The following is a 13,017-nucleotide window of genomic DNA, read 5'->3' as shown; positions in this document are numbered from 1 at the left end:
CCACAGAAAGGCCAATACCTAGGACATCTTGTGTCTACAGGTAGCTTGCTCCTACCTGCTTGTACTTGAGATTTCCCCGGGATACCTCTTCACCAAGTTTTGTTGTTACTATTGTCCATGGCTTTGGCATATCGTTGCTCTAATTTTATGTGAGAATTCAGAGAGATGAAGAAACTTAGCTGCTATTCCCATAACCTTCCCAGAATTCCCAAGTCTGTACATTTTTTAGCTTTATTAATAGGATAACAGTTTTAAATTTTCAATCTTGCTGTCATTTATTCTAAAAAATAAGGCATCACTGAAAATATTCAGAGACCCAGAAAAGCATGCAGAAAACAATGAAAGTTGATAATTCTATCACCCAAAATACATAAAAATACCAAGAATTAAATGTATATTCTAGCCTTTATGATATGCACAAATAAAACACATAATATTTACATATGTATACAGTATATAATTTTGCATATGAATCCAATGGATAAACAGTCTTATTTCTGACTTTTTGTAGTTAACATAATATGATGAGCTTTTTCCCCTATTCTCAACTATTGGAAACTTTAAATTTTATGCAAAAAGGGGATCCATATATCCAAAAGCTTTAGAAACTCTAAAATAAAAAGTATTAGGGGACTTGTTTATCTAATCAGAGAATTTAGATATTTTCCTTAGAGCATAAGTAAAAATAAATTCTGAAAAAAAAGTGTATTTTAAGTAAAAAATTAAAACAATACAAATAAAAGAAGAACCTTTAGGCAAAAAAGCAAACAGTCACATGACATGTAAGAAACTTTCTCAACATTTGAATGTGATATTGCCATAGAATTCAGCAATGACTAAAGATTTGAGTCCTCTGTTGTCCCGACTGACAGAGCTCACCTTTTTTGGTTAGTTACTAAATCTGGACCCTAGAAAGATAGAACCAACTTTTCCAGGTGTTAAACACTAGATTCCCCATTTAATTCAAACCTGAGAAGGCAGAAATAGCCTTAAAGTAGAACTTACATGGCAGTAAAAAGAGTGATTCTGTTTAACCTCTTGGTTGATCAGTGGACAAAGAATTTCAGGAATTCAAATTCATAGAAAATCTGCAACTTCTGGAAAATTAAAACAAGAAAACATACTTGTAAAATGGGTTAACTCAGGAAGTGATCATGAACATTGCCAAGAGTATTAATACTTTCTTAATTCCATCTCAGCTTCCTGAAGTGTTTCTAAGGCTCTTTGCATGAAACGATAAGAAACTAAAAAGTTAACATGGTTAGGACTATCGCCAGTGGACGATCATAGGAAACCTATGAAATTTATTGATATTTATGAATAATATTCAGAAATACATCCCAAGTCAGTAGTGAACCAGCTGTATAAAATGTCAAGGCTGCCTGGAAGTTTGTGCCTAGAACCCTATGGTAAATGAGACACCTGGAGAGGTGCTCTCTCCCCTGTTAGGGCCAGCTCCACACTAGTGCAACCCTGAGGATAAGGGCCTGCTTAAATGCTGTGGCTGTGCCTTACGTATTCATCGCCTCACCCTACTAGTGCCCATCCAGATCTTTTGATGCCCATTTGTGCCCTCAGACCTTTTCCCATGCAAATTTACATCCCAGAGTCCCCTGTAGAACCAGAAGGGAAAGCTGGTTAGGTGTTAGCCTGAGGGGAATTTTCACTCATGGAGAAAGAGAAACAATATGGGCTGTAGTCCCCAGTAAGCATTTTTTTTTCCTATATTCATCCCCTCTCCCAAGAGGGGATGTTTTTAAAGAGTTTTTAATAGGAATTTGAATTGGGGGAGAAGGGGCAGGAAGAGAGAGATTAATCGGCTTAAGGTATGTTATTTGCATTGATTTATTTATAAGACCAAAAACGGAGCCTTACAGGTCAGAAAGCAGGGGACATTTTGCATCCAGTTGCATCAAAAGGTAACTCCCACTTTTTCAACCTTGCTCTACCCAGTTTGGGAAATGGAATTTATAAAGATGATCCTGGCTCTCCATTTTCCCTCGATGATCTGGAGGAATGAAACTGACTCTCAGAAAATAGTTTTGCATGATTTATTTCCTGTTTTTTTTTCCACAAAACATTTGTGGGAGAATAGTGCTTGCTTATGGAGCACTTTATTTTCCTCCTTTTCCCATTAGCTTGGACTCTTTCATGTTGCTGGCATTCCCCCCGCATCTGTTGGAAGGCATGCTGACACAGTTCACAAGAGCTGGCTGGCAGCTTTCAGGTCTGGATGGAAGAGCACATCCCTCCCCTCTCAAAAATGCCTCAGTAGGAAGCACTTGAGGGATGAGGAGAGGAATTTACTGAGCAGAAAACACAGAACAAAAGTCCAGGTTGTTTCTGTCTGAGCCTGAATGGATTTACTATTGTCAGGGAATCAATTTCTGTCGCTTGCATCCTCTATCTTGTTGTGGGCCCTTTTATCATCACCCATCTCAGCATTTCTTTGTGTTACATTAGAGAAGAGAAAACAGTTATTTTCTCTGCTTCTCCATTTCTTTTTTTAAGGAATGATTATCTTCTTATTCTTCCCACTCATAAGCTTTCTCTTCATTATTCTCAGCAGGTGTGACATAAAACCTGCCTGGGTATGTCCCGGGGAACTCGTTCTTTTGCAGGAGAGCCTGTACTATTCAGCTTCTGCAGCAAGAGTTGGGCATATTTCTTGCTGAAAATAGTAGCCCAGTTTACCTAAAGGGCCATCATCTGCATCATTTTCCCAGTTAAAAATCATAATCCCCTTTATGTCTATATTATGTTAAAGAATTCTACATTATTTGCATGAGGCTTCCCACCACCTGGCCCCATTCCTTTCTCCCCTCTATAGCCTGCATTTGCTAGCTCTTTCCCATCACTAGCTATTCCTATTTCCCCAAAACAGGCACTTTCCTCCTCAGAGCCTTTACCTATGTTATATTCTCCTCTTCTCATAATTCTACCTGGAGTGTTTTAAATCCCAAGCCACCTTTCCCCTGATACCACAGCTCATTGAAATAATGATCATTCTCATGGACCTGGTCAGGATGAGCCCTCTCCTCAAACAGCAAGATTCTCTAACTCTCTGTACACAGACTTCTGATTTTTGACCCACAGCCTTTTCCAAATTTATCTTAAAAGACCTCCATTTATGTCTTTGAAAGAACAGGATCAGAAAAAGAGCCCCATTGTTCTTTGGGACTGGCCACAATGAAACACAATCCAGTGCTAGATATCTTCAAAATTGGAATTTATCATAAAAGATTTGTTCATATGTCTCACATTGTAGGTGGAATATGATAATACACACAGAACCCAACAGTTCATGCTCACCTCAGTCAGTTGCAGAGGGCAGATGAAGACTATTTTAAATTTAAACAAGTATTTATTGAGTGCCCACCATCTAGTCCCTATATTTAGCAGTGGAGATACAAGGTAGAACTTACCCTAGAAGACTGATAAATGAGTTAAGCAATCTAAATCTATTTTCCTCTCTTGTATAAGTTATTGCAGTGATTCTCAAACCTGACTGTGCAGCAGAAATCACCTAGGGAACATGCTTTCATGTGTTTGTTTATGCATTCATTTTGAATTTCATTTATTTTGTGGGAATAAATAATACATTCACTGTGTACAAATTCAAAATATTGAAAAAGGCAAACAGTGACAAGGATCCCTTGCACCACCATCCCAGATAACCTGTCCCTCCCTGGAGACCTTGCTAATTCCTTTGATATTATGGGGGAACACTTAAAAATATCATTTAGCCTTATCACAAGGTTAATGAATGAGAATCTCTCTGATTCCCAGGGAATGCCCTGGAAGCAGCAGGTTACAAAGCTCCCTAGTTGATTCTGATGAATTGGCTTATGAAATGGCCTTTTGGAAAGAAGGTTAGTGGCTGGCCAGGGGAAGGAGGGAATATTTTGAAGATAACAGTGAGAATTTTGAGTGTAGGTAAGAAAGATTCATTGATTTTGGATGGAGAATAGTGGACTGCAAAGGATTCAGAGCTTTGTGGAATATAAAAATAGCAAAATTAATAAGCAGAACAGAGTAGCCAAAGGAGCTGTATTCTCTAGTCTGAGCTTCTGTAGTCCATGTAAGCCAATTTGCACTCCCACATGGACATATCACTGTTATGAGATAGCCATTTGACTTGGAGCGAGAAGCCTCTTTCTGTATTTGGGGTAACATGTCCCAGCACAGGAGCTATTGGATTTCTTGAGCCCACAGAAGTGACAATTATACTGTATACACTGATTGCTAATTTCTATCCTCATCCTGGATGGAAACAACCTCAGAGGATTTTATTCTCTCTTCTAGAAGCTAGTAGTGAAAATATAATGATAGTAGGGATTCTACAGAGCCAACTTTAAGTATGGCCTTTTATATGCTTTAGGGGGTTGGTAGGAGTATCATATAGCATACAAACATAAACATGACTAGAACATACTTACGATGTTATTCATGAAGAAAAATTTTACTTAATACCAATTAGGCCCCCTGAGAAGTAGGCAAGACCATTGGAAGTTCATCTGTGGGGATGATGGTATCCAGGTAGAATCAGATTAATGAGTTATACTAATAGGCTCCAAGCCTTCTAGAGCAGGATGAATGATTAATTCAGTAAAGTACATCCTTCTCTGACAGCTAGGAAGATTCTAGAATCTGTCGATTCTGCTTGAAATAGGCTTTCTGTCACTCTGCTGTTTCCTTTATAAGATACAGGCATTAGGAAGTTGAGGAGGGAGAAAAAGGAAATTCTCAAGGTTCTGAGGGTCTAGCATGGAAAGGGGCTGGCCATGCCATCTCCTGATCCTCACCACAGGGCGGTCATACTGCCAGTTCAGGACTCAGAGTTTACTGATTGGTCCTTTGTGTGTCTCAGCCATCTCTATTCACCTCAAGTGCAAGGTGCCTGGGGATTTCTGAGATGGTTAAACTCCCTATATCTCTGTTCCTTCATTTACAAAATTATGCTTATATTATAAAGTTTCCCAAAGAAATTCTAAGTAACTTTTAAAGGTTATTATTAATAGTTTACCACTCTGCATATCACATCAGATTTCTCTCTAGTTAGCTGGTGTTCCTTCAAACATTGGGTAGATGTGGAGGATGTTTATCTGTCCAACTGTCTATCATTTCAACAAACATTTGTTGTTCATCCCCTGTTGGACTTGATGAATCAAGAATGTTTTCCAAAATGTTCTGAGTCTCATTAAGAGATTCTCAAATACTCATCTTATAAGGGTTCAAGGCATTAATTTGCAGCATCATGGACCCAGAATAAACCTCAGAGATAGCAGCCAGTCAGGACCTTTGTTTTATAGGAGAGAAGCCTGACCCCAGACACAGCAGTCAGATTTACCCAGGTCATACACTGAGTGTGTCATCAGCCATACAGACCATCTTTCTGAATTTCTGAACAGGCCCCCTAAAAAAAAAAACAGAGCTACCATACCAAAATGCCACAGGATGGTAACTTAAACAATAGAAATCTATTTCTCAAGTTCTGGAGGCCAGTACTCCAAAGTCAAGGTGTTGGCAGGTCTGACTTTTTGCAAGGCTTCTCTCTTCAGCTAACAGACAACTGTCTACTTGCTGTGTCCTCACATGGCCTTTGCTTGGTTTGCCTTCATCCCTGGTATCTCATTATATTTCCAAATTTCTTGTTCTTATAAGGACACAAGCCAGGTTAGTTTAGGGCTCACCTGAACTACCTCACTTTAACAAGAACCCCTTCAAAGGCCCTACCTGCCATTCTGTAGTACTGGGGCTAGGGCTTCAGCATATGTTTGGGGGCACAATGTAGCCCACAATGGCTATGTCAAGATGCTTCTTCACTCTGATTTAGATAATTCCCAACCATCTTTCCCATTACAACTTAAATATTATTTCCATGAGAAGCCCTCCCTTCACCAGCAAGATCAGCCCATAATTTAGTTACATTTATAACACCCTCCAATTCTGCTTATCATGATTTTTTTAATTTTTTAAAATTAAAAAAAATTTTAAATTGATGGACCTTTTATTTTATTTATTTCTATGTGGTTCTGAGAATCAAACTCAATGCTTCATACATGCCAGGCAAGTACGCTACCGCTGAGCCCCAGCCCCAGCCCCTTATCATGATTTTTAACAAAAGGAAATAATGATGTAAGTAGCCACTTTACTTATGTCTTCCTTCATAAAATTTCATTCTCCATAGGCCAGGGAGCTGGATAATCTTGCTCACTGCCATCCTCAATGTCTAGCTAGTTGGTATAAGTTAACAATCCAGTAAATGATTTACTGAATAAACAAATAAATGGATACTGCTTCAAGTAAGTAATAAAAATCCCAGAACTCTCTTTGGCATTATTATTTCAAACTATTCCTATTCTCTTCCCTACTATAAAATTTTCTTGGAATTTAAAGACCAGTTCAAACAACCTGTCTCATTTTTTTTTTTTTTACTTAAAGCAGAATTAATCGTTTCACAGCAATCTTGTAGCATAACGTTCATGAGGCTGATTTAATTCCTAATTGTGACATATCAAGAATAGGTTGCCACTCTGGAGAGCAGTATGGAGATTTCTGAAAAAAAAATCTAGGAATGGACCCACCATTTGGCCCAGTTATTCCATTCCTCACTATATACCCAAAGGACTCAAAATCAGCATACTATACTGATGTGGCCACATCAATGTTTATAACTCAATTCACCCAATAGTTAAGCTATGGAACCAAACTAAGTGCCCTTCAACAGATGAATAAATAAAATATGGTATATTTACACACACGGAGTGTTATTCAACCATAAAGAAGAATGACTTTGTGACATTTACTAATAAATGTCTAGAGCTGGAGACTATCATGCTAAGTGAAATAAGCCAGTCCAAAAAGTGAAAGTTAGAATATTTTCTCTAATATGTGGAATTTAATCCAAAATAAAAGGGGGGATAAAATAAATGAATAGAAGAAAGATCAGTGGAGTAGACAAAAGGGAATGAACGGAAGGAGGAGGGATGGGATAGGGAAAGACAGTGGAATGAATGTGACTTAATATTCTTATGAATATACCACAGTGAATCTCACTGTCATGTATATCCACAAGACACTAATTAAAAAAAAACTATAAGTAAATAGCAGGAAGATCACTAGAGTAGAGAGAAAGGAACAGGGAAGGGGGGGAAGAAAGCACTGGGGGCTGAATTTGAACAAATTATATTCCATACTTTTATAATTATGTCAAAATGAATCCTATTGTCATGTATAACTAAAATGAACCAATAATAAAAAAAGGATAGGTTGCTGCCATTTTTATCCCCACAGTTACCTTGCCAGAACTAAGATAAGAACTGAGCTTCATTTAACTCCAAATCCCTGGCACACAGCATAATTCTTGGCACAGGGTGGGCCCAGAGTGCATACTTTTTAGTAGGCAGGATAGGACCACAGAAGTTCAACTCAGAAGAGGCAGGTGTAAGAATTGTGTGTGATTCTTAGATTCTAGACACTCTGGTGGGTCTTTGCTGCCCTGTCCACCCCAGAAGCTTCAATGAGACTGGGCAAGCTGCTTTTCCCTGCATTTCCCAGAAGTTGTTTGCAGACCTGGCTCTAGAGGGAACGACTGAACACACGGAGTCTCTGAAACCATTTTCCTAAAAAAAGGATAAAAAACAGCTAAAGGATGAAGAGGAGGAGGAAGATAAGAAGGGGAAGGATGAATCCAGTCTGTGAATCTCCTAGAATCTAATTTAAATTGGGACACGAATTAGCATTAGTTCTTACAGAGAACAAATATCCAAGCACAAATAACCAAGTCAGCCTAAAGGAGCAGGTAAGGGGTAGGGCCCTATTTAGTCTAGATTCCCTGTAGTCACATTTGTTCCATCTCTTCTGTGACAAGAGAATAATACATGTGCTCCATGTTTTATGACAGTATAGTGAGGTGAAGATGTCATGAACAAGAGAGACTCTGGGGGGTTAGACAGCTGCTCCAGTTGTGAGGGTTCTTGCTTAGGAATGAAGATAAGAAATTTAGTGTCTCTTAGAAGAAGGTATCAAGGTTTGACCAGCAGTGATAATCCCAAGTTTGGAGCTTGGAACACCCTGGAGATTTCTGAGGTTTGCAGAAAACACTGGTATTTATCAAAGCTGAGGACCTGTCTCTCCAATTCTTCATCTCCAGACTTGCAGATACCTCTGCCCATTTTTCATCTGTCAATGAAAATCATCATGTCCTATATCATTGCTTTATCTCAACACAGAAAGACATGGGAACCAACAGCACGAGCATGGTTAAAAGCTTCTCTGCTGATTAGCAGCAGTGTGATCTGGAGAAAGCATGTGAGTTTCAATCTATTTCAAGTTGAAAAAAATAGTAGCAGATGCCCCATAGGATTGTTGGGAAACTTAAACTAGATTCTGCCTGCTTTGGAACTAGCACAGGGCCTGAGCACAATCAGTGTCCAATAAACAGGAGACATATTTTATACTGTAACCTCAACTCTGATCTGCTTTCTCGCCTTCCAGATTTGTTCTCTTGGTCCATTCTGTATTCTTCATTCCTCCTCCTCAGATCTTCCTTCTCAAGCCAGAATGAATCCAATTTAGCCCCCAGAATTGCATCTCTTATTGAATTTCTCGTCCGAGGCTTGTGCAATCTGTGCAAGTAGGCAGAGTCTCCCACTATTCATAACTAAATGAGGAAGAGGAAAACCAGTTTCTTTTCTGATTACTGGTTCTCTATAAGTCCAAGGGCTTCATTACAAGGATTCCAAAGTTTAGGCAAATGTCTCCATTTTTTTTTCCTTCACCATCCTCACTGAAGCAATACCCCACCTACTATTCTTTTTCAAAGCATGCCTAGAAAATGCCCCGTCAGGATATAAGGGCTCTTGGCTCACATTTCTCAAAGCATTTCAACTTGAGATTCATTGTTTTTTTTCTCAAGTAAGCAGCAGAGTTACTAGCTGTAGGATATGTAAAGGGCACAGAAAGTTACTGAAGCAATGAATCGAGAAGAGCAAATGTCATAGGCAAAAAAAAAAAAAAAAAACTGTAAATAAAGTCACAGACTTAAAAGTACGTCAGCCAAATCAGCTGTGGAATAAAAATGTCTTTGGAAAATTGTTAAGATGTGCATTCAGGGTAGCTGTTGCCGGCAATGGGCAGTGCTGCTTTTGGGTCTGTTCCATCTCTGGCAGATGGTAGTGCTCAATAAAAACAAGTTGAATGAATAAATTATAAAAATAATAAATGTTTGTTGTATTGATAAAGTTGAAGTGGTAGCATTGAAGTAGTTTTAAACTTATACTCTCTTCTCAATCTCTTGCTTTCAGATTGTATTATATGATAACATCCTTCTTAAAATTATTATATCAAATGTCTTCTCTATTGCTGGTTATAATAACTATTTAGATGGTTGACTATAACCACAATAATACATTGGTGTTTTGCTATAACCAAAAGATCTGACAAGAACAATTTTTTTAAGAAGAAAAATTTATTTGTCATTCACAGTTTCAGAGGTCTCCGTCTTTAGATAGCTAACTCCATTGCTCTGAGCTCGAGGTGAGGCAGAGCATCATGAAGGAGGGGTGTGGCAGAGGAAAGCAGCTGGGAACATGGAAACTAGGAAGAGAGAGAGAGAGAGAGAGAGAGAGAGAGAGAGAGAGAAAGATCGAGCTCCCAAATATTAAAATATAAACCCAAAAGTCACACCTTTGATGATGCACCTCCTCCAGCCACACCTCCTCCAGCCACACCTACCTGCCTATAGTTACCACCCAGTTAATCCCCAATAGGGGATTAATGCACTAATTAGGTTAATATAATCCAATTATTAAATAACCCCAATAAAATACTAAATAACCCAAATTTATTAATATTAAATAACCCAATTTTATTTAACCTCTAGACTTTCTTGCATTGTCTCACACATGAGCTTTTGGAGGACACTTCATACCTAAATGTAGATATGTTATGGCCTAGATTTACATATACTTTATGCTGGATTGAACCCATAATGCCTCACCTACCTACAAAATCATAAACGTGTTAGGACACATTCTGGGCTCCTGTTTCTCCATTGATCTCCATTCCTATATTTCCGTGATATGTGTTCAGAAAAGTAGCACTATGATAACTTTGTAAAATCACCCTTTGTCACCAAAGTTCACAAGGGAGTTTCTGGCATGCTGGAAATGTTCTGTGTCTTGATTATATGGTAGTCACACCACTTCATTCCTATGTAAGCATTTATTAGGTTGTGCACTGAAGATATATATACCTGACTGTATGCATGTTATACCTCCATAAAAAGTTTAGAACAAAACAAAACTTTGCATTATAGACACTTGATATTAGATAACAGGGCACCAAAAAGTCAGATATCAACCAAAATAAAGTCCAGAATTAGCTTTCAAATTTGCCTTCCAAATGGGAGCATTGATTACAACCCAAAGATGTTTACTTCCAATGGCTATCACATGTTGCAGTCATTAGCCAAAATGGATGTATTGATTGCCCCTTGTAGAATTAATTCCAGGGATATTACTAAGCCTTATAAGGTAACTCCTTTCTGCTCAATAGAATTACAGTACCTGACAACAGTCTTGGGAAAAACTACATCAGGGACAGGTAACTTTAGAAACATATTTATTCACATTTCCACCCAGAGAACATTACTTCCAACATTGGTTCATTCCAAACTCAAAGAAATATAGTTTTTTAATAACAAGAATCTGTACTTCTACTAATGTCGACCAATTTTGAAAAATAATCCATCTGGGAACACTGTATTAGCTGTGAAAATGACATTTCAATATTTAGATTGCAGTTGGCTTAAGAGGAAGATTCCCTCTATGGCCACATGTAGGCTGTGCATTTTTCTAACAGTTCAGCCTTTCAGAACTTCTGAAATCCATTTAGTCTGGAAATTACTAGGGTCTAATTCAATCAAAAAATAAGCCTGGGTTGCTAAAGGGTACAAAAGCCATCATAGGGGGAAAATCAATTTTGGAAGGCCTAACATGGCTCTTAGCATTGCAGTCTGAAAACTCACTATTCATGATAGGCAGCAGCTACTGTCAGAGGGCTTGTCCCAGACATCCCTCATGGACAGCCATGCCTACCTGGTTGACTATTCTCAAAGGTCTTTGATTTCAGCATGTTTGAACTTAGATTTCATTAGTTCCTTGTTTGCACACAATAGTCTGTCCAGTTTCCAGTGAGGCTTTAATTTATTTCTTAATATGGTATAGTGAGAACAGCTTTGGTTCAAAACCCATCTCTGACAGTTAGCACTGTGAGTCCTTGACCTGGAACTTAGTCTTCATATTCCTCATTTGTGAAAAGGGCTGAAAACTTGCATCTTTTTCAGAATTTTTGTGACCAGCAATGATAAAGCAGTCTGTTGCCTGGAAAAAAATTGAGTAATTTTCATCTATTGATTCTATGACCAAGGAAATCATAATTGATTGTGGGGACCTCTTAGTGTTGTTAATTCAACATGCAGTGAGTATAAATCATTCAGCAGGACAGGCCACATTCAACAAAGGCTGTGGAGTACTAGGTACAAGGCACTGTAGAAGTCATGAAAACAATTCAGATTCTTTCCCATAAGGAGCCTACAGTAGAGAGGATGAGACAGAATTAGTGACAACAACATCTCACACAATGCCTGTCACATAAAGAAATCCCAACTACCTACTGAATTATTTCCTCTATTGGTTTTCTATTCTGTTTAATTTATTTTTGCTTTAATTTTTATTAGTTCCTTATTTCTTGCTTTGGATTTCATTTGTTTTTTGTTTTCTTGTTTCTTAAGATGAAACATCAGGTTAATGATTTGAGATCTTTCTTCTTCTTAAAATATAGGTACCAACAGCAATATATTTCGCTCTAAGCACTACTTAGGTTGCATCCCATAATTTTAGTATGTTGTGGTTTTATTTTCATTCATCTCAGAATATTTTTTAATTTGATTTTTTTCTTTGATTCATTGCTTATTTAGGAGTGTGTTGTTTAATGTTACATATTTGTGATTTCCCCATATTTCATCATGTTATTAACATTTAGTTTAATTCCTTTGTGGTTGCAACACAAAAGTCCTTTGATCTTAATTATCTTAAATGTAATGGTCCTGTTTTATGACCTACCATATGATTGATTTAGGCAATGTAACATGAACACTAGAAAAGAACTTGTTTTCTATTGTTGTTAAGTAGAGTATTTCACAAGTATCTGCTCAGTCTAGTTGTTTGATAGTGTTATTCATGTCTTCTATTTTCTTGTTCCTTGACATTAGTTGTTGTTCTATACATTATTGAAAATGAGTCCTTGAAGTTTCCAACTATTATTGTTGAATTGTCCCGTTTCTCCCTTCTATTCGCCCATTTCTTCTTCATGGAGCTCTATGTTTAGGTACATATAGATTTACGATGGTTTATCCTCTTCAAGCATTGGTCCTCTCATCATTATAAAATGTTCTTTTTGTCTCTAATAACTAGATAACACAATTGGTCTATGGTATTCTAACTATGTGATATTGTGACTTTGATCATAATTTCTGTTTAATTCTAGAGATTGTTGAGAAAGCATGGAGAACTTATCTTTGAAGACTCTACCCAAGTTTTTAAGTTCTTGTCTTAGTCATGTTTTGTTTTCCAGCTGTATCTTTTGAGGCATCTTGTTAGATAAGGAAAATTAAAAGTTACCAAGAGCTCAGCTTTGTAAAGACCAAAATGTCATTCCTTACTTGCAAAGAAAAGATCCTTAAAGTCTGGCAAGAAAATATTTGCCAAATCTCACCTACATTTTTTCTTATTATTTTTCCCTCTAGAAGATGTATGTGCATTTCTGTACATCTTGATGGTTTCATTACTGCCTCTTCAACTGTGCAGAGTGGTTTTAACTAGTCCTTTAATCCAATAGGCTGCTTACTTTCTCTTACATTGTAGTAATCAGATTTCCTAACAAGGCTTGATCCTACCCTGTTTTCTTCAGCTGCCTTCTCACAAACCATCTTTCATTTCAGCATCAATTAAA

General features: G+C 37.6%; 1 long non-coding RNA gene across 7 annotated transcripts in view; it reads right to left on the bottom strand.

The window, feature by feature from the left end:
• LOC308646711 overlaps positions 1-13,017 on the bottom strand; it is a 572,715-nt gene that overhangs the window by 150,359 nt on the left and 409,339 nt on the right. For 4 of the 7 annotated variants that reach the window (XR_014021457.1, XR_014021458.1, XR_014021459.1 and 1 more), the window contains one exon: positions 1,006-1,094. The exons of 1 other annotated variant lie outside the window; for it this stretch is intronic. This is a non-coding gene — a long non-coding RNA (uncharacterized lncRNA). Of the gene's footprint in view, positions 1-1,005; positions 1,098-13,017 lie in introns of all 7 variants that reach the window. 2 more of the 7 variants (XR_014021461.1, XR_014021463.1) reach the window with 1 other exon arrangement.

The sequence above is a fragment of the Spermophilus citellus genome, assembly GCF_964194105.1.
Source record: "Spermophilus citellus genome assembly, chromosome: 1".
NCBI lineage: Eukaryota > Metazoa > Chordata > Mammalia > Rodentia > Sciuridae > Spermophilus > Spermophilus citellus.
This window is presented reverse-complemented; position numbering and strand designations above follow the sequence as displayed.